Source organism: Sceloporus undulatus, chromosome 2 (genome assembly GCF_019175285.1).
Source record: "Sceloporus undulatus isolate JIND9_A2432 ecotype Alabama chromosome 2, SceUnd_v1.1, whole genome shotgun sequence".
NCBI lineage: Eukaryota > Metazoa > Chordata > Lepidosauria > Squamata > Phrynosomatidae > Sceloporus > Sceloporus undulatus.
This window is the reverse complement of record NC_056523.1, coordinates 248666368-248689977: the sequence shown is the minus strand read 5'-3', so window position 1 is coordinate 248689977 and position 23610 is coordinate 248666368.

Here is a 23610-nt window from a genome sequence, read left to right as displayed (position 1 = left end):
GTTTCTATTACTTAACATACTTCTAAAGTCAAGAAAATCTGCAAGAAGGCTTTTGAGATGCATTTTATGAGATAATAATAATAATGTTTATTTGTATTTTCCCACTTCTCGCAACGGATCGAAGCAGGATTACAACCAGAAATCTCCATACAATGGTAATCATATCTTGGCCTGTTACAGACTGCCAAAATAAAGCTGCTTCGGGTCTCTTTGGAGGTATGCTATTTAAATGATGCATGCATCCTAAGAATCTGGAAGCTGCACCAAAAGCTGCACTCCGATGCTTAGGAATGGAGTGTAGCTTTGGTGCGACCTCCGGACTCTTAGGACCCATGCGTCATTTAAATAGCATACCTCCAAAGAAACCCGAAGCAGCTTTATTTTGGCAGTCTGTAACAGGCCCTAAAATACACATCATAAAAACATCAAACAGTATAAAATCTCATTACAACAACCACAGGGCAGCGGTCAGGTTATGCCATTTTAACCAGAAGTGGGGTTTTCTATAGTTCTTTATAGAAGGTCTGGTGGGTATGCCCGCCGGAAGAGATCCATCTTTAGTGCCTTCTTAAAGGCGTCTAAGGTCGTCATGAGACGGATCTCTTCTGGCAGATTGTTCCATAACCTGAGGGCCAAAGCTGTGTATGCTCTTTTAGAAGTAGCTGATAATCTGATATTTGGGTATTCTAGTAAGTTCTTCCCTGTTGTCCTGAGGGTGTGGGGCGGATTGTGTAGGGGGAGGCGTTCCCTCAAGTAACTCAGGCCCAAGCCATGTAGGGCTTTAAAGGTAATAACCAACACTTTGTATTGCGCCCGGAAGCTGATTGGCAGCCAGTGTAAGGATTTTAAGACAGGTGTTATATGGTCTGAAGTTTCAGTAATCAATCTGGCTGCTGCATTTTGAATTAGTTGAAGCTTCAAAACCTGGTACAAAGGTAGCCCCATGTAGACAGAAATCTAAAGGAGAGATTACCAGTGCATGTAGAACCGTTTCAAGGTCCTTTTGGTCCAGGTAGGGATGCTGCTGGCATATCAGCTTAAGCTGGTACCAAGCATTCCTGGCCATCGCATCCACTTGAGATGATAACTGTAGAGATGGATCAAGGAGTACTCCCAAACTGCGGACTTTGTCCTTAGGGGTAAGTGTGACCCCATCCAGGACTGGGTGACAAATCTCCGTCCCTGGATTCGGGGTACCTATTACGAGTACCTCCATTTTCTCTGGATTCAACCTGAGTTTGTTTCCCCTCATCCAGCCCATTACTGACCCCAGGCAGGCATCCAGTGGAGAGATGCCATCCTTAGTCACTGTATCAGTCAGAGACATAGAGAGGTATCCCACTTCATTTTTTGCACGGGCTGGGAATGGGCTTGACCAGAAAAAAAACAGGTGTTATCACACAGCAAAATGCCACCGATGCTGCTGGGAGACTATAAGCCATCCCCCAGCTGTGTGTAGCCCACCAATTTTTAAGTACGGAAAGCTTCCGTACTTTAAAATCAGCAGGCTAAGCATGGCCAGGGGATGGCTTGTAGTTTCCCAGTGGTAACAGTGGTGTTTTGCTGTGCGATAACACCCATTTTCACCCATTCAAGTCCATGACCAGCCCATGACCAGATTGGGCAAAGATTGAAGTGTGATAATCTCTTAAATGCATCTCAAAAGCCTTCTTGCAGATTTTCTTAACTTTAGAAGCATGTCAGGTAATAGAAACAGGCCTCCTCAGTTATTACACACTTGGAATGTGTTCTAGAAGGCTCACCTGGCATAAATTTGGATATCTGTCCAACTATTAGCAAATTTCTTTCAATTTTCTCAGGTCCTCAGTATTATTTGGTTTTATGTGGTTTCCTTTGTGCTGCAGTCTTATGCTGCTTTATATGAATTTGTTTGGATTATTATTATTTTACTGCTAACTCCTTGGAAAGACCGTCACCTGAAGTAACAGGATGTAATCTTGAAGAAAGAATCAGTTTACAGACATATCCAAGGTAATGTTTTTTCCTAACCTGGTTAGCCATTCTAATGGATGCTGGAATTTCTAATTGGGTATAATTACTGTCAATTTATTCATATCCATAAATTGTACTATCAGTTATAATAACTATCACAAAGCATATGAAGTAACGTATGTTCATGCAGATCTGTAAAGAAAGTCTCTTGCTGACTGTTCACGAGGCAAGAAAAGATTGTGGCAGAAGCTAAAATGAAAAGTAGATTCCTTGTCTGCTTTTGCCTTGAGGGTGTCCTTGCCACACAAGCCCTTACAATTGCAGCTGCCTGATCTGCCAGAGCATATGAAGCAGAACACCACTCAGGGTCACCTCAATCATTCATTCACCTTCTGGACATAATAAATACATTGGCCTAAACTCACCTGGAGCTTTCTTTGGGATTAACCCAAATGGAGAGAGGCGGAGAAGGAAAAAGGGAGTAATCACATATATTTTAAAATCACCAATCTGTTGTCTCTTCTAGGTTTCTCCCTCTTTAACTATGCATTTTCTAAAATGTCCTCTGATGTTTGATGCACAATAATTGTACCTGCATATAAGGGCTAATATACAAAGAACAGTGCTGTTTTCTGGTGGTGGAATTTTGCCTACTAGCCAGGGTCGGATGTTATGAAGAAAAATGAGTCAATGGAAATGAATAATCATGCTTTTCAACTTCACAAATCAAATTTGAGGGCTCATTTCCTTTGCACAGACTTGGATCTGAATGCATGCCATGTGGATCTGTTAATTAGTTGCTTTCAGATTTGATCACTGGGATATTGCCTTCTATGATAAACTCTCATAATTGCTGCTTCTGTCATCCATTCCTTCCAACCCCTATATCAAGTATCCTTGCCGTCGGTGGTGGTGGGGCATGGAATTAGCACACTGAGATCACCCATCCCTAAACCTGCACATTGTTCACCATTTTCATGAGCTTTTATCAAATTCTGTGGTGGCACTTGGCAGCTTTGGACCCTGGATATATTAATTATCTTGCTCAGGTGGAGGGGAGGCATGGGATAGACAGCCATGTGTGTTATTTCGATTGTGAGGCACCAATTAACAATACCCTTTCCCAACCTTCTACCACTTATTCATGCTTTACATCTCCTTCTGCCTCTCTAATATATTAAAACAAGAAAAGAAGAAGGGGGACTAAACAAAAAGAAGTACTTTGACCATGTGAAGTTTCATATTTTAAATTAATTTATAGTAGCACCATTATTGCTAATGGAATAAAATGGAATTTGCTTTTACAGCCCTAAATGTATTTATTTGGGACTAAGCACCATTTTGTGGCAGACATGTTAAATATATTTTCCAAGTTAAAACAACAACAATAATAAAATGAGCATTTATAAGCATGTTCACACTTGGCTAGCTGTTCTACAAGATGTTTTTAAAACTAAGATTAAAACAGATGCTACAATAATCACCATACTACTAGCTATAGTAGGCCCCAGTGAGCCAATCTGGTCCAAGGGATTTGCTGCTCCCTCCATAATCTGTGATCCTCTGGGTGATCATCTGAGGCAGTGGTCCCCAAACTGTGCCCTTTAAGGGATTTTGAACTTCGGCTCCCAGAAGCCTCAGCCATGGTGGCCAGTAGTCTGGGAGATGAAGTCCAAAATCTCTTAAGGAGCACAGTTTGGGGACCATTGCGAGGAATGCCTCAGTTAAAGGATCCTAAAACTCAGCTCCAAAGTCCACACCCAGCTACACCAATGATCAGACTAGTGGGATTGGAGGAAGGGGGAGATTTAAAATTATTAAAATCACTTCAGACAAGTCTTTTCTGGATCTCAGAAGAATGCGCCCACCGACCCACCCCCGGCTATATGTATTAGAGTAACTAACAAAACAGAAATACTAGAATGCTGTTGCTGTTGTTATGTACCTTCAAGTCATTTCCGAATTATGATGACCCTAAGGCCTATCATGTTTTTTTCAGAGGAGGTTTGCCATTGCCATCCTCTGAGGCTGAGAGGATGTGACTTGCTCAAGGTCACCCAGTGGGTTTACATGGCTGAACCAGGATTCAAACCTTGATTTCCATAGTCATAGTCCAAACCACTGCCTCTCAGTGGGATATTAGAATATTAGAATACAGAGCATAGTATTTTGAGCAAGCAGGACACATCGATTTTTTTAAACTGGTGAGCATGTAAATATGGGGCTAGGGATATGTTGAAGATGGTTATATTAACTGAATCCCATCATTTGGTGAGGAACCTTTTTTTTATTCAAGATTTACAGACTTCTTTGAATTATGATATAATATATCATATATATGATATTAGATATAATGTTTTGCAGAAACTGGGAGTGTATCCAGGCAATTGGATTTTTTCCTCTTTCTCCCTGGACCTACTCATTAACTGTGATTATCTTCTGAGACCCTGTTCTCCATTCCATCACTCACCAAGCGAGTGTGATTAGTGGAGATACAATACAGTGACTTTGGGGTGGCAGCAATCCAATTGTGCAATTCCCAATTTGTGGAAGGTTAGGCTCTCATACACTGCTCCACTTTTAGAGCCTATAGACAAGTGGCTAAGATGTTTTTGTTCTGACTGATTTTTAATGGAGCTACATATCCTCTGGAAAAAGGAGCTAAAACAGACGGCTCCAGCCTGCCCTTTTGGGATGGTCTCTTGAGCCCCTTTTTTATGTTTATGTCTTTTTCATGTAATAGAATTCAAAATCCTTCAATAATTCAGATTATCGAAATCATCAGCCAGCCTCCTCACACACACACTTTTTTTTTTTTTTTTGGCCTATTTTCATTCAAGACTAAGAGAGTGAGAATATAAATCAATGAATGGGGGACCATTCATTCATTTTTTGTTGTTGTTGTTTTAAATTAACACTTGCGAAATCTCCTTCACAATTTCCTAACCCTAGCTGTATTTTTGTAATACCTTCCATCATGTGCCAAAACAAAGCTTATTTATCCAAGTTAAAGAACCCTCTGTTTGTTTCAAAATGTATTTAACCTTTTTGTTTTTGTTATTGATGAGGATGATACATTTTTATTCTTTCTAGCCTTTTTTGAAGGGCAGCTAAAAGGTTAATAGATATTTTGATACAGAGGGATTCGGGGCATGACGTCCATATGACGCACACCCCGACTCCACTCCCATGGCGGTGTGACACTATGGGATGCTTCACATGGCGCACAGCATCATGGTGCTCCTCTGGTGCTGTGTTTACATGACGCAGTGCCAAAGGAGCACCTTAAAGCTGTAGCGCCCTGGCTTTTGTGCCCTTTTTTGCTGCTCCTTTTTGAGCCCTGGAAAGGCCAGATCAGGGCCGCATTGTGTGGTTGCCACAGCCCACATCTGGTGCAGCTGAGATCTGCACAGCCCCAAAGAGCATTAAAGGGAAGTGGAAACAACTTTAAAACCAAGACAAGAATTAAATGCTAAGGATACAATCCAGCCACATTAAGCACCTTTCATTCCCATTTATTTCCACAGGAGAAATTTAAACCTATGCTTTATCTCCTTCTTGAGAAACTCAGTGTTCTCTACCTGCATAGGAGCCTGTGCTTTCACAAAGGAAGGAGACATGCTGGATTCCAAGGAATCATCTTCTTTCAATTGCAAATGGACATTAAGGTCCAGTCCAGACAGGACCCAAAGGACACCCTCGTCACGTGCGATGAGCGGCACTTCTAGACACCCTTCGCCCCTTGCACATGACAAGGGTGTCAAAATGGCGACGCCCTGTACAGATGGGCACCGCCATCATTACGTAAGTGTCATGTGGCAGCTGCATGGTGCCGTGCGGCACTTATGTAACGAGTGCGCCACTGGCACACTCGTTCTGCCACTACCGTGGCAGAAAAAGAACCTGTTTTTTGCGGGTTCTTTTTCCGCCGGCGGGAAACCACACCCCCGGTGGAAAACTAGGCGCTGACAGACCACCCTTTTGGGGTGGTCTCTACCGGGCCTAAATTTCCTTGAATTTTGAAAATTGTCAGTGACCACATGGCCAAAAAGGGGATGGTGCCTACCTGCAGATAGCCCTCCTTACCATCTGAACTAAGACCAGAAACAGAAAATGTGGGTATATGATTAACATCTTCAATTTCTTTCTCCTGTTTGCCTGATGAAGAAGCCAGCATAACTTCAAAAGCTTGCAACATATAATTGTGCATTTTGATTGGTCCAATAAAGATATCATTATTTGGATCTTAATCTCCTTTGTTGTTGTTGCTGCTGCTGCTGCTGCGTGCCTTCAAGTTATTTCTGACTTTTGATGACTCTAAGGCAAACCTATCATGGAGTTTTCTTGGCAAGTTACTTCAGAGTGGGATTTGCCATTAATCTCCTACTCCACCCTTGAATCCAGCACAAAACCTTGGCTGGATAAAAGCTCATATATTATCTTAAGAGCCCATTTCTACTAAAAATCTGTGTTTTAGATACAATGAAAGGTTACACGTGCAGCCAGAGGAATACACACACACCCACACACACACACACACACCCACACACACATCCCTGAACATAACATTAAGACAGATGTCACTGAAGCTTAAACCCAAAGTTTGGAAATAACATCTTTGTTTGATCATATGTCTGGAAATAACATGCTAGACAAGCAAGAAAATGAAAAAAATAACAGGATTTATGTGTAATGTTTTACTCCCTAAAACATACTGTTCTTTGCCAGATAGATATCTAGCCTGTGTACATCATACATTTAAGTTAAGGAAAAGAACTGACAGAGTTTTCCCTCTGGCCCAAGGAATCCTATGCAAATACAGGAATCCTTTGATTTGCTACTTTCTCTCATTTAAATGCATATCCATTATAGCACAAGTTTCTCCATCTCTACCCTGTTGGCATTTGCTCCTCAGAAAGATGGAACAAAATGGCCCACAGAGGTCTCATTCATGTGAAATCAGCCTCTACTGAAATCACAAGTGACCTGTTAGAGGGGCTGAATACACAGCAGGAGTGTCTTCAGTCAACCAGTTTTGCTTCATACAGTTTTGTGTCTGAATTCTGCTTAAGGGTTTTAGCTGGTGCTTGGAATTACTAGATAACATGCCCAGCTGTAAATAATTTGAGACTTTTTTAAAAAAATAAACTAAAAGGGACACCTTAACAGAATTTAGAATCCATAACAGTTACATCCTGAATACTAGCAAAAAAATAAATAAATCATATTTCAGCCTAGAAAATGGGCATTACTGCTAAGATTCCTCCCGCCCTTCTCTTCAAAGCATGTTCATGGGGAGTTACACATTAAAAACCAGCCCCTGTTGTTGCTAATGGGATTTGTGCACCCTGCTTTGAAAATGTAGCCCTTTAGGCTGTGATACTGTTAGCATACCAAACAGCGGCTTCCCGCAGCCAGAGGGGGCAGGACACATGGGGGGAACAAGAGAGGAAGAAGAGCAAACACACAATTAAAATGCCATGTCTGCTGGATCAATGAGAATTGATTCAAAAATAAATACCCAGGCTTAATCTATTAAGGTCAGGGGGAAATCAACCCTTTTTGTTAAAGAGCACTGAGAAAACCATGCTGACCCTTTTTGTTTTCTGTCATACAGATAAGCATTTTCTGCAAAGTCACTGCCTGCAAAATCGCACAGCCCTGTCAATGTGCCTTTATTTTAAAAAGGCCATCAACTGTCACAGAATCTCCAATTGGTTATTGGATTATCTGTGGATAAACTCATGTAACAGTAGTTCCTTAATTAATTTCAATGAACAAAATCCATGCTTGTGCTTTCCTCGCCATATACTCTCCATTTTAGTAAGCCAATAGGCCTCCTTTACTGGAAGTGTCAAGAACTGTACTTCCCTTTTGGCCCATGCTCTGCTTGTCCATTCTCCATCTTGTCAGATGAGTTCTATGCCAAGCTAAAGAGTACTATATCACCTATTGCAATAAACTGCAATTTCCAATTAACATAGGGTGCATCTACACTGTAGAAACAATGCAGTTTGACACCACTTTTAACTGCCATGGCACCATCCTACAAAATCCTGGGATCTGTAGTTTCATGAGGCACCAGCATGCTCTGGCAGAGTGGGTTAAAGAGCTTGTAAAACTATAAATGCCAGGATTCTATAGGATGGAGCTACAGCGGTGGCAAATTGCATTATTCCTACAGTGCAGATGCATCCATAGAAATAAGCTATTTAAACTTTAAGATGTGAAAATTAAACAACAAAAAAATTCTCTCACCATTTCCAGGATTCTGCTTCAAAGGAAATAAAATATTGTTTCCCACAGTACTATTCTACAAGTATCTCAGTGTTACCCACCTAAGCCTATTGCTAGGGGCATAGAAATTCTATCTGAGGTTTAATGCCATTTAATGCCATCCTCATCTATCTCTTCTTTGGTTCTCTGGGAGATCTCCCAGTGGCAAGCCCCTGACTGGAAGAGGGTCTAGTACACACTTGGCCTTGTACAGACTAGGACACTGTAGGACAGTAATTCGCAAACTCTGGTCCTCTGGGTGTTTGGGACTTCAGATCCCAGTAGCCTCAGCCATCTTGACCAATGTTCTGGGATTTTGGAAGCAGAAGTCCAAAACATCTGGGAAGCCACAGTTTGGGAATCACTGTTGTAGCAGGGACGCAGCCAAGGAGGGGGGGTCTGTGTGGTCCGGACCCCCCCTTCCGTTAGATACAATGAATGATACATGCCACTGCACCCAAGCCCCATTATAATGGTGGCACTTAATCTGGACCCCTTCTTCCCAAAATCCTGGCTATGTCCCTGGCTGTAGGAGGAACACCTGTAAAACAAAGAGTGGATGTCCACCATCTTGTCCTGGTGACAGGATTATTATCTGAAGTATATTGGTAGAAGAGCAAAAATCTCTGCAAACATGCCAAGGCCCCTTTAAAACTGCAGTTGTAGCACCATAATTACATTTTGGCTGGCGTTGCAACATCTTATGAAATCTTGGTGTTTGTAGTTTGGTGAGATACTAGACTGCTCTGGCTAAGAATTCTAAATGAATCCCAGGATTCCATAGGACAGAACCATGACAATTAAAGTGTTCTCAAAGTTCTTTAACTATGTAGTGTGAAAGGGCTCCATGTTAAGGGTAACTTGGTAATGTAAGTTAATGTCATCTGAAATTCCAGAAATCTTAGAAGAAACACTAGTTTGCACACAGTGCTCTTTTTCCTGCTTTGTATTTCAAATACCTCTGCCATTCCCACCCATTACATATTTTGAATATTATTGAGTTAGTTAGATAACATTGTTCAAGCCAATGGAAAATCCTCCAAAGAGTAGTGTGCACCATTAAAAAAATACAATTAAGAATCTTACCCAATAATACAACAACATAATTAATAAACACCAGTGGTAAAAATATTCAATTTACTCATCAGTAAAATGTGAAACATATTTGCATATTTACTAATTCATTCAGTACCCCACCTTTCTACCAAAATGGAACTCGAGACAACTCACAATATAAATATTACAGATACACATTTTGTAACAAACTAAGAACAGTCTCATAAGGCATATTGAGGGGAAAACGAGAGAAAACAAATACCTTTTCAGTAATTTCAGCACTAAAATTACTGATCCTGACAGCTCCCATTTGGCCACTAATTTAAGAAGTGTGGGGCCATTGCAATAAAGAACATTTTATGTGCATTCATGTCAAATTGCCCTGTAGGCAAGTGCATGAGAAAGGCCTTTGTAACCCCACCTTTCTTTCAGGTGTAACAGCTTTAAAACTCCATCCAACCACATTATTTTCTTCACCCTTATCCACTACAAAAGGAGTTTTACAACCTGGGATGTGTTGAGAGAAACAACTGAATGCCAATAACATACTGATTATGCTTTAGCTGAAAGCTCATTTTCTCAGCATTTTTGTGTTATAAAGTTAAAGTCAGAGGCAAGGAGAGTAGACCTTTGTTCCAGATTAATAGATAAGGATGAAACATAAGGCTCTTCAGCACTTCCAAATCAATTTTCCAAGATGTATTTTACGAGAAAGGACCAGACCTACCACAACATTGTTTTTTAAACCCAATCCAGATGAGTTATGCAGAAGTAATCTATGGTCAATGGTATAAAAGGCCACTGAGAAATCCAAAAAAATCCAGTAAAGTTGTGCTCCCTCACTATGTTTTGTGATATAAATGATCAGCCAGGAAGATAAATGCTGTTTCATTCCATAACCACGTGTAGAAACTAGCTGGAATACATATTTTAGCCTTGTTCTTTGGATAGTTTCATACTTGAAATTAGCAGATTAAATGGTGAAACCTCCCACGACAATTGTTTGTATTGCCCATGCTAACTCTCCAACATTGGTGAGTCTGACATTAATCTACTTTCCTCTTATCTCTCAACAACTGTCACTACGTCCAAACACCCAGCAAGCCCTTTCCAGTTCTCCATAGAGGATTAGTGAAACCTTATTCCCGTATTTTATCAGATTTCATTAATGATTCCATCTGGCATTCTGTATTACACTTACAGATACATAACCTAGAGTTATAGATCCATAACTTATCTGATTTTATAATGCTATGTATTCATGATTGTGGCACTATTGCCACAATTAGAAATGCTCCCTAAACCTACCTTAACAGCCAGCAGTGGCACCAAGCTGTGCAGCTGGTGATCAGGACATAGGAGGATGACATTTCCAATCCCCTCCTGCCAGCAAGTGAGGCTATGACAATCAGAAGCAGAACCTCATATAACTCCTTCTTGCAGCCTTATTTGCTGGCTGGACAGCCTGTAAATATCACCAGCTGAACTGATCTCCATTTCTTGAAGTGACTGCTGGATGTAAAGGTAGGCAAGGGTGGTCAGACCAGGAGACTTTACTTAGTTGCATATGCATAACTAAGTGCCCTATGTACGATATAAGTGAACATTTTCAAAAGTTCCATGAATCTCATTTTTCTATATGCTATCATATTTAATATCAAGATAAAAATGTGTGTTGTCTGAACCCCCAAATTTCCATATTTTTATCTAATTCATTAGCCTGTGTTAGAAAGAACATTCACCATTATTTGTTTACTGGCTTTCCCAAAACTCAGGAGAGTTGGTTGGGAAGAAATAAACAGGAGTTAGAATTTTGTGCAGTTTTTGTCCAGAGTATTCACATATCCTGAAGTGTTTCAGAAAATTATGTTGCACAGAAATATACTATTTTGAAATATACTATTGTGAAGAAATTGAGGTTTTGCACACAAAAAATACTGTTTACACACAGTCATGAGCGGGGTTTTGCACAATTTTGAGAATTTGAAGTCAGGAAAGCATTGTGCAACAAAATTTATTTTCATCATAGTGGGAAATTATCAATCCTTAAATATTAGCATCCCAAAGAAAGGTACACAAAAACAATTATTTTTAAATCATGTTCTCTAATGCCATTAAATTCCACACTGTATTACAAGAACCTGCCCTATCTTGTACCTGATATAAAGCTGGACAATTGTTCCTGGATAATGTTCATATATATGTCCACTTATCAGGTCCATGTACATAGCAGAATTTGTTGCCGTGTCCCAAAATGGTGTGTTTAGACCTCATACAGTAGATAAAATGTTCCTGAATAAATTGTATTTCCTATTCCAAACTCATCCAGTATACATAGACTAAATCCAGATCAAGACAGATACATTATTGAATCTTTTAAAAATTAAGATCAGAGCGCTGGGTTCATAAAGCAGTACTGTGCAGACCATCAATATTAGGAACATTTAGAATACTAAAGACTAAACTTCACTACAAAATATTCCATTCAAAAACATCTTTACTGCCATGCTTCCATATTAAATTAACATTAAAGATGCTGTAAACATATCTGAGATAAGCCCCTTTTATGACTTTGGAAGGATTCTTCATCTGGAGAAAAACATCTAACCATAGCAAAAACAACATTCATTTTCCATCTTCTATAGTGCTATACATTATTATCTTCACCAGTGACAGGGTACTATAGGCCCTTGAGATGTTTTGTTCTACAGCTCCAGTCATCTCAATCCAACAGAACCCCAGGTAAGGCACTGTGGGAGCTGTAAGAGAGATACAGTCCTTCAAATAACCTGGACCCAAGCCCGTATAGAGCTTTATAGGTAAGTCAAAAGCATTACTTTGAATTGTATCCAGAAATGGACCAGCAGTCAGTGTAGCTGTTTCAACAAAGGAAGTTATACACACTCTGTAGCCAGTCCCAGTTAACAATCTGGCTGCTGCTCTTTGAGACAACTGAAGTTTCTGAGTACTTTTCAAAGGTAGCCCCATGTACAGTGTATTACGGTAATCCAAATAGGATGTAACCAAAGTATGGACCACCATGGCCAAATTCGACTTTTCCTGGAACATGCACACTTGGCACACAAACTTTAACTGTATTAAAGCACTCCTGGTCACTGCAACTTGAACCTCCACACTCAGAGCTGAATCCAAGACCATCCACAAACAGTCAACCTGTGTTTTCAGGGGGGATGTAACTCCCATCTAACACAGGCTGAATCCCTGTTCCCTGTCTTTCCATTGGCCAGGAGCATCTCTGTCTTGCCTGTATTAAGCTTCAGTTTGTTTGCCCTCATCCAGTCCATTACAAACTTGCAATCTTTCTCTCATTAAGTGCTAAAAATACATGGGACAAACAATGTTTGGGGTGGATGAAACTCACAGTGTCATTTTACCCCATCTTTGACTCTACTTTAAAAAAACCCTCAGATCTTTCTGTCCTGTTTATGAGAGTTGATTTTTGTAAGAAAAAAACCAAACTATTTTTTTTCCCAAAAACAGAATGAAATTCTTGTCCTTCCCTAATAGCCAGTAAATGGCATTTATTTCACCATCTAAGTTATTTCAGTACCTCGTCCACCACCTCTGTGATAAAATGGAAATATAAGCCTAGCCTCTGCTTATTGCTAGTTGAAGAGGTTCTCACTGTGGCTGTGTTTTGTTAAGCTTGGATAAGGGACTTCAAGCCAAATAGAAAACTAACGGTCTTTTGATTGTACTCTAATTTTTCAAATGGATATTGTTGAGCTGGTAGCCCACGATGGCTCCTTCAGCTACTTTACATCTCAAAACTGTATGAACAAAGGGACTCTAAAAACTGCCATGAAAGGATATTAAGAACGATATGGATTTATTATGGAGTAATAATAGTGAATAAAAGAGTAGAAAAATAATATGCAGTAAAAGGACAACTATGCATGAAGACCTGCTGCTTTTCAAACATTGTTCCAAGGCATTCATTTATTGCTGTTAATTACAGACAAACCTAGATCACATTATAGCCTTACAACCATTAGGCTTTAACATTTAATATCAAGCTATATTTGACATTCTCAAGGAGTAAAAATGCACCTGTACATTCAGATCAATCAAGATTCATTTGTATAGTCTCATGCTGGAAAGGCATACTGAATTACAATGCTATGCTGGTTTTTCAAAACAAAACAAAAAAAATCTATGCCTACAAATAATAGATAAATGTATGAAAACAGACCACACTAAAGCAATTTGTTAAAAGCTTCAGAACGTTAAACCAATGAGACCCAACACAATTTCTTTGCCCTTGAATAAATAAATTGCAAATTGGACTGAGCTCATTCAATAGTTGTAAACCAATGTAAGGTGTAAACTACTCAAGCTCTGTTATGTTCTCCATGTGGAGAATTTCACCATATGGAACTATGATCAGCATGCAATACTGGACAGATGGCATTTAAAGGTTTCTAGTATTGTTACTACAAGTAAACATCAAGAATAAAATCTAGTTGATGCTCATAAAAATTCTGTGATGCAGACTGATGACTGATGATTTATTAGGAAATCCATTTTTAAATTTAAAAAAAATATTGTGGGGCTGGCAGTCATTTAGGCTGTACCATATTCAGAAATTAAATCTGTAAAAATCACAGCAAGAAAACAAGAATAAGTTCACTGGGACAATGCAGGGATCCATTTACCCCAGCATACTGTGACCAGTCAAATGTGCCCAAGAAATCCAAAACCTGGGCATAAAAGAAATACTCTCTGCTCTTGTTACACTCCTGTAACTAACATTTAATAGTATATAGTGGGCCCTTGGTATGCACTGGGGTTTAGTTCCATGATCCCACATGCATACCAAAATCTACTGATACTCAAGTCCTCTTATAGACAATGGCATAAGAAATGGTATCCCGTATATAAAATGGCAAAATCAAGGTCAACATTTTGATTTTTTAAAAAATATTTTCAAGCCATAGATGGTAGAATTCATGGTTTAGATTCCATAGATATGGAGGGCTGACTGTACTACAGAGGTAATATCTCACTGTTCTTGCTAATACCCATTGATTCATCTATCCCCTATGAATTTCTTTAATCTCTTTTAAAATATCTAAGGGGTGAAACAGACTGCCCCTTTGGACTGCCGTCTGGGCAGCTTCAGAGTGTGGCATTTTGATACTGCATGCTCTGAAGCTGCCCAGAAGCTAGCTACACGCTGCCCAGCTACCCACATGTGGGCCAGCTTCAAGGCACTCCAGCAGCACAACGTTTAGACACCACACACTGCCAGAGCACCATAAAACCAGTTTCCAGATGTGGCAGGGCCGAAAAGCCAGCTTTTTGTGAGCACAAAAAGGAGTGGCTTTTGCTGCTTTTTTCCAGCTGGCAAAAAGGCAGATTGAAGCCATGGTGTGAGATTGTCATGCCTCATTCTGGCTTTGTCAGGGGTGGCTTCAAACCGCCCCTTTGGGGCAGTCTGTTTCGCCCCCATGTCTGCCCAGAATCTCCTGTCAGCAAATCCCATTGGGTGACACTGAAGTCTAGTCAGACTCAGGGCCACACTGGCTTAGGAATTCTGGAAGCTGTTGTACAAAATAATAATAATAATAATAACAACAACAACAACAACAACAATAACAACAACCACCATTCCAGGTTCTCTGGTATTATCATGGGTAAAGGAAAATCGTTCTCTTTCTACTTGCTCTCACAAAATCATAGAATCATACAGTGGAGGGGAATGCAGGGGCCATCTAGTCTGCCATGCAAGTATCTATAATTAAATCATCTTAGAAAGATGGCCATCCAGTTTTTGTTGAAAGACTATTGAAGAAGAAGAGTCCACCACCCAGTGAGGCAATGTGTTTCACTGCTGAACAGCAATTCCAGTAAAAACGTTTTTTCCTAATGTTAAATGTTTTTTCTTGTAATTTGGACCCATTGGTTTGTGTTTCAGTCTATGAAGCAGCAAAAACCAAACTTGCTCCACCTTCTACAGAACATCTCTTAAGGCATTTAAATCTGGCTGTCGTATCATCTTTCAGGCCCAAAAAAGATGGGCCAAAAGCACCACCTTCAGGCCAATCTGGGAGCATGGCATTCATATGATGAACACACCTGGATTGGGCCAAAGATGCAGCCGTCTAAGGCAGCCCAAACCCAGCCACAAAAGGAGCACAAAAAAAGTGTTCCTCGCCAGTGGTCCATTACAGAGTGTGGCAGTGGCCAGCCTTAGGACTATGGCATCTGGTCACCACGGTCCCACACCATGCGGGGCATGCTTGCAGCTGGAGCAGCCAGAGGCCCCTCTAAGCCATCCATGTGCTTGAGGCCTCAGTCTTTTCTCTTCAAGATTGTGACAATTCTTTCTGGTCTCCCTTCATTCTCCTGTATGACCTGGATGGATGACTTGAGGCCACCTTTTATCTAAAGAACTCACTGCCACCACCCAATGACTGGCTAACCCACCTTAGCAACACATCAGGATATTACAGTACTTGGAAATTCCTCTGGTATTTCCATTGTGGACCGCAGGGAAGAACCAGGCCAAGCAAATCTACTCCTCCTAATTTGATGTCATCTGCAGATTTGAAAAGCATGTTGTTTCTTCGATCATCTAAGGGATACGGATGTTGAATGCGTCACAGAACAGAATCCTGAGGCACGCCAACAACTGCTCTCCAAAATGAAATGAAACATTGTTGGGTACACTGAGGAATAGGTCTCTCAACCAGATACAGATCTCTTTAACAGCGGCATTGTCCATAACAATATCATGATAATCTAGTCAAAAGCCTTATTGAACTCAAAGATATACTATACCCACAGTATTCTCTTGATTTACCAAAACTATCAGAAAAAAGATAAAATTAGTCTGATATGACATGTTTTTCAAAGCCCAGTAATAAGAACATAAGTGCCCACAGACTGTTTAATAATCTATTCTAGATCCTTTCCTGGTATTGATGTCAAGGTGACTTGGTCAACCCTGTCTGTTCTTTCATACTATCCTTTAATCATCTTTAGTCATGTTTTTCTTTTCACAAGCCCTTCATCATTTTGTTTACCATTTCTGAAACTTTAACAGCTTTATATCATTTTTTATATGGGGCAACTAGAAATGATATTGGTATTCCAAAGGTGGGCACATAATCAGTGTTTAACATATCATTTCCCTCACAATGCTGCATTTAAGATCTGCTAGAGAACAGAAAGAACAGTTACACTGCTTCCTCACACTGTTCTTGTTGGTGGCATTTCACATTTCTTTCCAGAGGGAGATGTTTTCTCTATGTCTTCTGCCAGGAAATAACTGCAATGTTCTTATATGTGGAGAATTTTAGTGGAGATGACTATGGGAAAAGAATTCCATGTGGAGGGACTAAGGGCTGATTCACATATATATTTCAGTCACTAAGAAACTTTACAAAGTTTGTGCTTCAGATTATTCCTCATATAATTTTTTGTGCACATCTGCTATTATGGCTGGAATCCTATTGGTATAACCCCATTGATACAGGTGGTGACAGCAGGAGGGAAAATACTATTGGTGTAGTTGTTGTGAAGCAAGTAAAGCACTGGAAAAATGGGGGAAAGTGCATCACTGGGATTCTTATTTGTATGCAACACCACTTCACAGAATAATTTGTCCCATACTGCTGTGTCCACATGGTTACATTCCAAATGACAACCAGTGACATTACAAAAAAAATTTCCTTTTTTTATTCCTCTATTTTAACTGTGGCTTTACCTTTCTCTGTGCAATGTAACCTCCCAGCAAGTTGCACATTCAAGATATAAATTCAGTAAAACAAAATGTATACATGGTTATGTCTAAAATCAATGTAAAGTAAGTGTCCACTTAAAGGAGCCATCATCTGACATTTATGGCCTTACTGCAAATTCACCCATGTCATGTGTGTTGTTATTAACACAATCACCATCACAATTTATTGATATAGTGCTATCAATACACATGGCTTTTCAAAGCACAAAATAGCTACAGTGGGCCCTCCACGTTCCCTAGGGCAGTGATGGCGAACCTATGGCACGCATGCCAGAGGTAGCACTCAGAGCCCTCTCTGTGAGCACACACACCATTGCCCCAGCACAGAGCTTGCCAGAGTTTGTTACTAGAAAGCCAGAGGGAAAAGGCACTTTGCAATAAAAAAGTGGGTTTTGGGTTGCAGTTTGGGCACTCGGCCTCTAAAAGGTTCACCATCACTGCCCTAGGGTTAGGGGTTCAGGACCCTCATGAAAATGGAAAAACCACAAAGAAAAAAAACCCACTATATTTTTATAGAATACCTTTCCAGGAATCTCTAGGTTCTCCAGTGCAACTGTATGGTCAATATCCACCGGAAGTTTACCATAGAATCATGCTGGAAGTCCTACAGATACCTAGAGAAATGTTTTTTCTAGGAATCTCTACATCCTCTATCTAGGGTCAACTTCCAGCAAAGTCATGCTGGACAACCTAGAAATTTCTAGAGAACATAGAATTCAAATCTATGAATAATCAAATCCACAAAAATCTGTCACATATGCGGAGGGCTGACTGTACTGGAATAACTCTGGACAGGGTTGCTCCTGTCATTAGGCAGAAAGAGGCAGCTCATCATATTTCAAATGTCACGAAAGGGTAACAAATAGCTATTTACTTTATTACTGCAAGTTTACTGCCAGTGATGGAGATAGTTGCTTGTAGGATTTCTGCCATGATCCTAAACAACTTGGCTGGGTAAACTTGTTAACGTAAGAGGTGACAGATGTCATTTGCTGCAAAATGTCATTGGAGTTTCCTGGCTTTTCAAATTGGCTGTCTGAGCTTGGATTCTTGCCGGCTGTTATCCGGGATGCACCCACTCGGCAGCGTCAGTGGCAAAAATCCATGTGATAAAATCCAGATGTATCCCAAATTCGAATTGAATTTGGCAATGGTAAGCCAGTTTTTTAAACTGTGAAATAATCTCTTCAGTTTGCAATAAAATATTGTTACTATTGTTTTTGAAAAAGGTACTTATTTGGGCTGCAGCTGCTAAAATTCCCCCAGCCAGCATTGCTCAGCGGTTGATTTGTCTGAAGATTGCAAGTGGATTCAATGGGAAATTACCTTGAATTCCACTAATGTGAATGTATTTTCAGAACTGATAGATTTACAGAACCCAGATTTTTGAAGTGCCTAGTGTCTTTAAGCCTTACACTGGAATTATGATGATGGACGTGACAATTTAATCAGACTTAGCCGAGGAAACAGAATACAAGCAATACACATTGGTTAATCAGCCTCCATCTCTGGGCTATTGAGATTTCCTCTTTTATTTTAGATGTAAGCCAGGAATTAATTTGGTTTGTTTATCTCCACAGTAAATAGGCAAACATATGTATTTAAAAATAATGAACATATGTGTTTAGAATGAAAAGGGAGTGGGAGGATAAAGCAAGAGTATATAAAGCGGCAGTTATAGTGAGAGATCTACCTCATTATGTTTGCCAACCTTTGAAGTCTGGGAGAGTTTCCCATTCCTACACCCACTGGATAGTCTCCAAAATACTCAATTTCAGCTCAAACTCACCCAAGAAAGGCAAGACATTCTAGCCAGGGAGCGTGGGATGGGGCTGGTGGCTGTTTGTCTCTCACACACATGTGATAATTGACTGCAAGCAAGTCTACACCACCCAATGCTTCACACTGATGGTGAATCAGATCTGAAAACTGGGCTCCCTCCCACCTCACTGGTTTTGCAAAGCATATCTGATTATGCACAGAGGGCTTGTGAGCCAGCAAGTCAGTGCTAGATTTCAGGGATATTATGTGTAAACATGACATGTGATTCCTCTGCTTTTTCTATCGCCATTCCCCATACACTGTGACATCTATTGCCAGGTGCATTTACAGTTATAACTAAGGATGTTATCACACGAGGCAGTAAATCGCAATTGGAACAAGATAATCACATCTTTGGCTGGGGCTTATCGTATGACATTGGCTCTCTTTTGTTGTTCTCCCCATGGGAGACTGTTTGGAAAATGTTTCTCTTCATTAACACAAAAACTCTGTTAATGCACTCTTATGGATAAGAGATTGGATTTTGTTAGAGACCAGAAAGTTGATAGAATTGGAAGGCTCCAAAATGAAACAAGGATGGCACGTATATTTATGTTATAAATTTCCTTACTCAGGCAGAGAATTTAATATGCATTACATTAGAAAAGCCTTGTTTTGAGTTTGGAAATAGTATAAAAATTTCTTTTATTTTAAAATTCCCAAATGGGCTTCTCTACAAGAAGCTTTCCATAAAAATAAATATTCATGTAATACAATATGGATTAAGTATGTAGATCTCCTGGTATTTACAAAAGGAGACGTCCAAATCAAATCTAGGGAGCAATTGATACAATAAGGGAGACCAATAGATTGGTTACATTACCAGCAACTAAAAGAAGAATTTAATAAAGACAGAAAAATGGTTGGAATAGAATCTGAGTGGAAGGTATTTGATAAAATCCTATTGGGAGGAGAAAAAGGTTTTATAAAAAAAAATCATATAAACATCTTCCAGACATTGAATTAAAGGAAGAATCTATTAAAGAAAGTATGATAAAATGGATGAGAAACATAGGAAGACCAATACCACTAGTAATGTGGGAACACTCTTGGAAAAATAATCAGAAATTCACAAAATGCAATACTCTAAAAGAAAATTAATTAAAAATATTTCATAGATGGTATTTAACTCCATCTAGGCTATCTAAAATGAACATACATTACAAAAATAAGTGCTGGAAATGGAAAGATAAAGTTGGAACTCTTTAGCACATATGGTGGCAGTGCGATAGAGTGAAGGAATATTGGATAAACATACATAAGGTGATGCAAGACATCTTAAAAGTAAATATTCCTCTCCTTCCTGATTTGTTCTTATTAAACATAGTACACTCGATTCAAGCTAAAATGACCTCAGATAAGATTAGTGTAATTCTATATATGATACTGTATCAGATGTGCGTACGGCACTAGCTAAATGTTGGAGAGCCAGGGTAATCCCTTCCATGGATGACTGGAAAACAAGGGTACATGATTTTTTTTCATTATGGATAGTCTGACTATATACTGTACTCAGCAGGGAAAACTAATCAAGAATTTGAAAACAAATGGAAAAATGTTAAAAGATTATGGTATCACATATGACACAGAAGTTGCAGGGACAGATTAGACTAAAGCTGAAACAATGAAGAAAATAACCAGCGTTGTCTTTTTTTGAGATTACATGACTATAAATACAGACACATAATTTATGGAAATATATACATATAGAGACTGTATAATTTTCTTTATTTTTGGTTAGGAATACATATAATCTATATGTCATAGATTACAAGTATATAGAATCATAGAATAACAGAGTTGGAAGAGACCGCAAGGGCCATCCAGTCCAACCCCATTCTGCCATGCAGGAAATCCAAATCAAAGCATCCCTGATAGATGGCCATCCAGCCTCTGTTTGAAGGCCTCCAAGGAGGGAGACTCCACTACACTCCAAGGAAGGCGTGTGTGTTCCACTGTCGAACAGCCCTTACTGTCAGGAAGTTCCTCCTAATGTTGAGGTGGAATCTCTTTTGCTGTAGCTTGCACCCATTGTTCCAGGTCCTAGTCTCTGGAACAGCAGAAAACAAGCTTGCTCCCTCCTCAATATGACATCCCTTCTTTTCCCCCTTTCCCCTTTTTTGGAGTTGTCTCTTCTTTTTCCTTTATGTGTTATATGTAAAATCCAATAAAAATTATATTAAAAATGTTTCCCACTTATGGCAACCCTAAGGTGAACCTATCATGGGGGTTTCTTGGCAAGTTTCTTCAGAGATTTCCCATATACACATACACATATACACATGGAAATGTTAGTGGGAAAGAGTCACACAAATTTTAAAAAAAGCATTTATTTCATTAGCCCTCTTCTGCTCTACTCGTTGCTTACTTCAGACTTTATTAATCATTGGTAGATTAATCACTGCTTTAGCTGATAGATTTAATCTGCCAGAGATCAATCAAGTCTATCCTGGATGAGAAAGCTGCTCTCTATAAGGAAAAAAGTAAGACTGTATTCATTTCATTTTATATTTCAGGGAGGGACATCTGCATGTGTGGGTCTGTAGGTGCCAAACTTGGAAAAGGGGTGATGATAATGACTTGAAGGAGGTAGTGTGTGGGCTGTCCCAAATGCTGTGTGTGACAAACTGTTAGAGCAAATCAAGGTTGCAATGCCAGAAAGGTCCCAAAAGTGTGGTAGGGAAGGGAGCAATCCTGCTTGCACAGCTTTGAAAATGATGCTGCTATTTCTGTAGGGGAAGAGCCTGGCATGATAAGATCCTAACAATGAAGATGGAAGGAAGTCATAGAATCATAGAGTTAGAAGAGACCACAGGGGCCATCCAATCCAACCCCCTGCCATGCAGGAAATCACAATCAAAGCATCCCCGACAGATGGTCAAATAGGGACAAATTTAAAGTCACTTTTCTACTGCCAATTATTTTTTTGAAAAAGACACGCACTTGTTATTTAACCATAAAATAAGTGATTTAAATGAATTAACTTGCAGATGCATGTGGTGGTGGTGGTTATGGCTGGTATTGTAATTACAGATTCATAATCTAGAGTTCCAGATCCATAATTGTTCAAGATATTAGATTCAAGATATCAAGAGAGAACTAAAGGACTGAGACTTAACGCTGAGGTATCCTCATGCAGCTTAGTGGTAAAGATGCCAATTCTGATGATCATAAGGTTGGAAGGCAGTTCAAGGGCCAAGAGCCATGTGACGGAGTGAGCTCCCATCACTAGTCCCAGCTTCTGCCAACCAAGCAGTTCAAAATCATGCAAATGCAAGTAGTTAATAGATACCACTTTGGTGGAAAGGTAACAGCATTCTGTATAGTCATGCTGGCCACAAGATTTGTCTTTGGACAACACTGGCTTCCTTGGTTTAGTAACAGAAGTGAGCACCTACAGTCAGTTAGAACTACACACTCATGTCAAGGAGAAGCCTATATCTTTTACCTTTTTACTTCCAACAAGGTAAAACACTTGCATTAGACTACAATTTGGTTCTACAATTGGCATGTTTTACCTGTAGACCACCTAAAAGATTTTCCAGAGTAACAGTACAGAGACTCCTTGACAAATTAGGTGTTCTCTGCCTAAGAAAGGGACAGCTTCACACAGGACAGGGACATCTGGATTTCAAAAGAAGTTACTTTTCTGTTGCTAATGGGAGTTGACTTCTGTGGGTGGCCTCTGTTTGTATTGAAATCCCTCAATACCATTTTAACTGACAACATCGCGGAAAGAATATAGGTCTGTAACACTAACATTGTCACCATTTTTTTTCCTGTATGGTTTTCAACATCTTTGATGAAGAAGCCAGTGAAGTTTCAAAAACTTGCATAATGCATTTTATGAGTTAGCCCAAAAAAGGACATTGCTGCTTGTGGATTTTGGATTTTGTTATAATCCAGATTTTGTTCTGTATTCACTAATCTTATGTAATCACATCCCACTTTAACAACTAGCAGCCACATTGGGCTCTTTGTTTTGCTGACAATTGGGTGGCCAGGGAGTGAGGCTGCAATAACCAGAAGCAGAATCCCTGTTGCAAGTCTTTGTCTCGGCCTCACTCACTGGTGGAAGGACATGGAAATGTCATCCTCCTTCCCCTCTGATCACAAGCTGATTGGGCCTTCTTCACCCCAATCTGGCAGCTGGTTCTTAAAATGGACGGAGACCATCAAACCAAGAGACATTACTTAGTTATATCTCCTCAGCTAAGTAGCCAGTCTAGGATTTCGTTGAATCATCACTATCACCATCATCATCATCTGGAAACAAAAAGGTTCCCAGTAGGCTGTTTTCCATTGTGTAGTTATTTCATGCTTAATTATGCATGTCTGAAGTGTTGAAAGGGTGGCTTTTGCTGATTTGTGATTCTTCACGCTTGCTGGTAGTGTACAGCAAAGTGTGTATTAACAGCATGGCCCACTGAGTACCTACTGAAAGCTCAGCTCTGAAAATACCTGAAGGACACATTGAGCTCTTCAGAAATCTGTGTCATGATACTTCATGTGTTAACAGAATGTGTGGGCACACAGAAGCATAGCAAAGTCTCAGCCCAGGGTGGGCATCTAAAGTGTTCTGCTCTACCGCTGAATGCCAGAGTGAAGCGCTGTAATTTTATTCCAATTATACTCTTAGTGCCATGATGTCACAGCGTAGATTTGTACTTGTGCATGCAGCTCATGCTGGTGTGATGACAGCTCTTAAAATATTGAGTGATTGTGGGCCCGTCAGC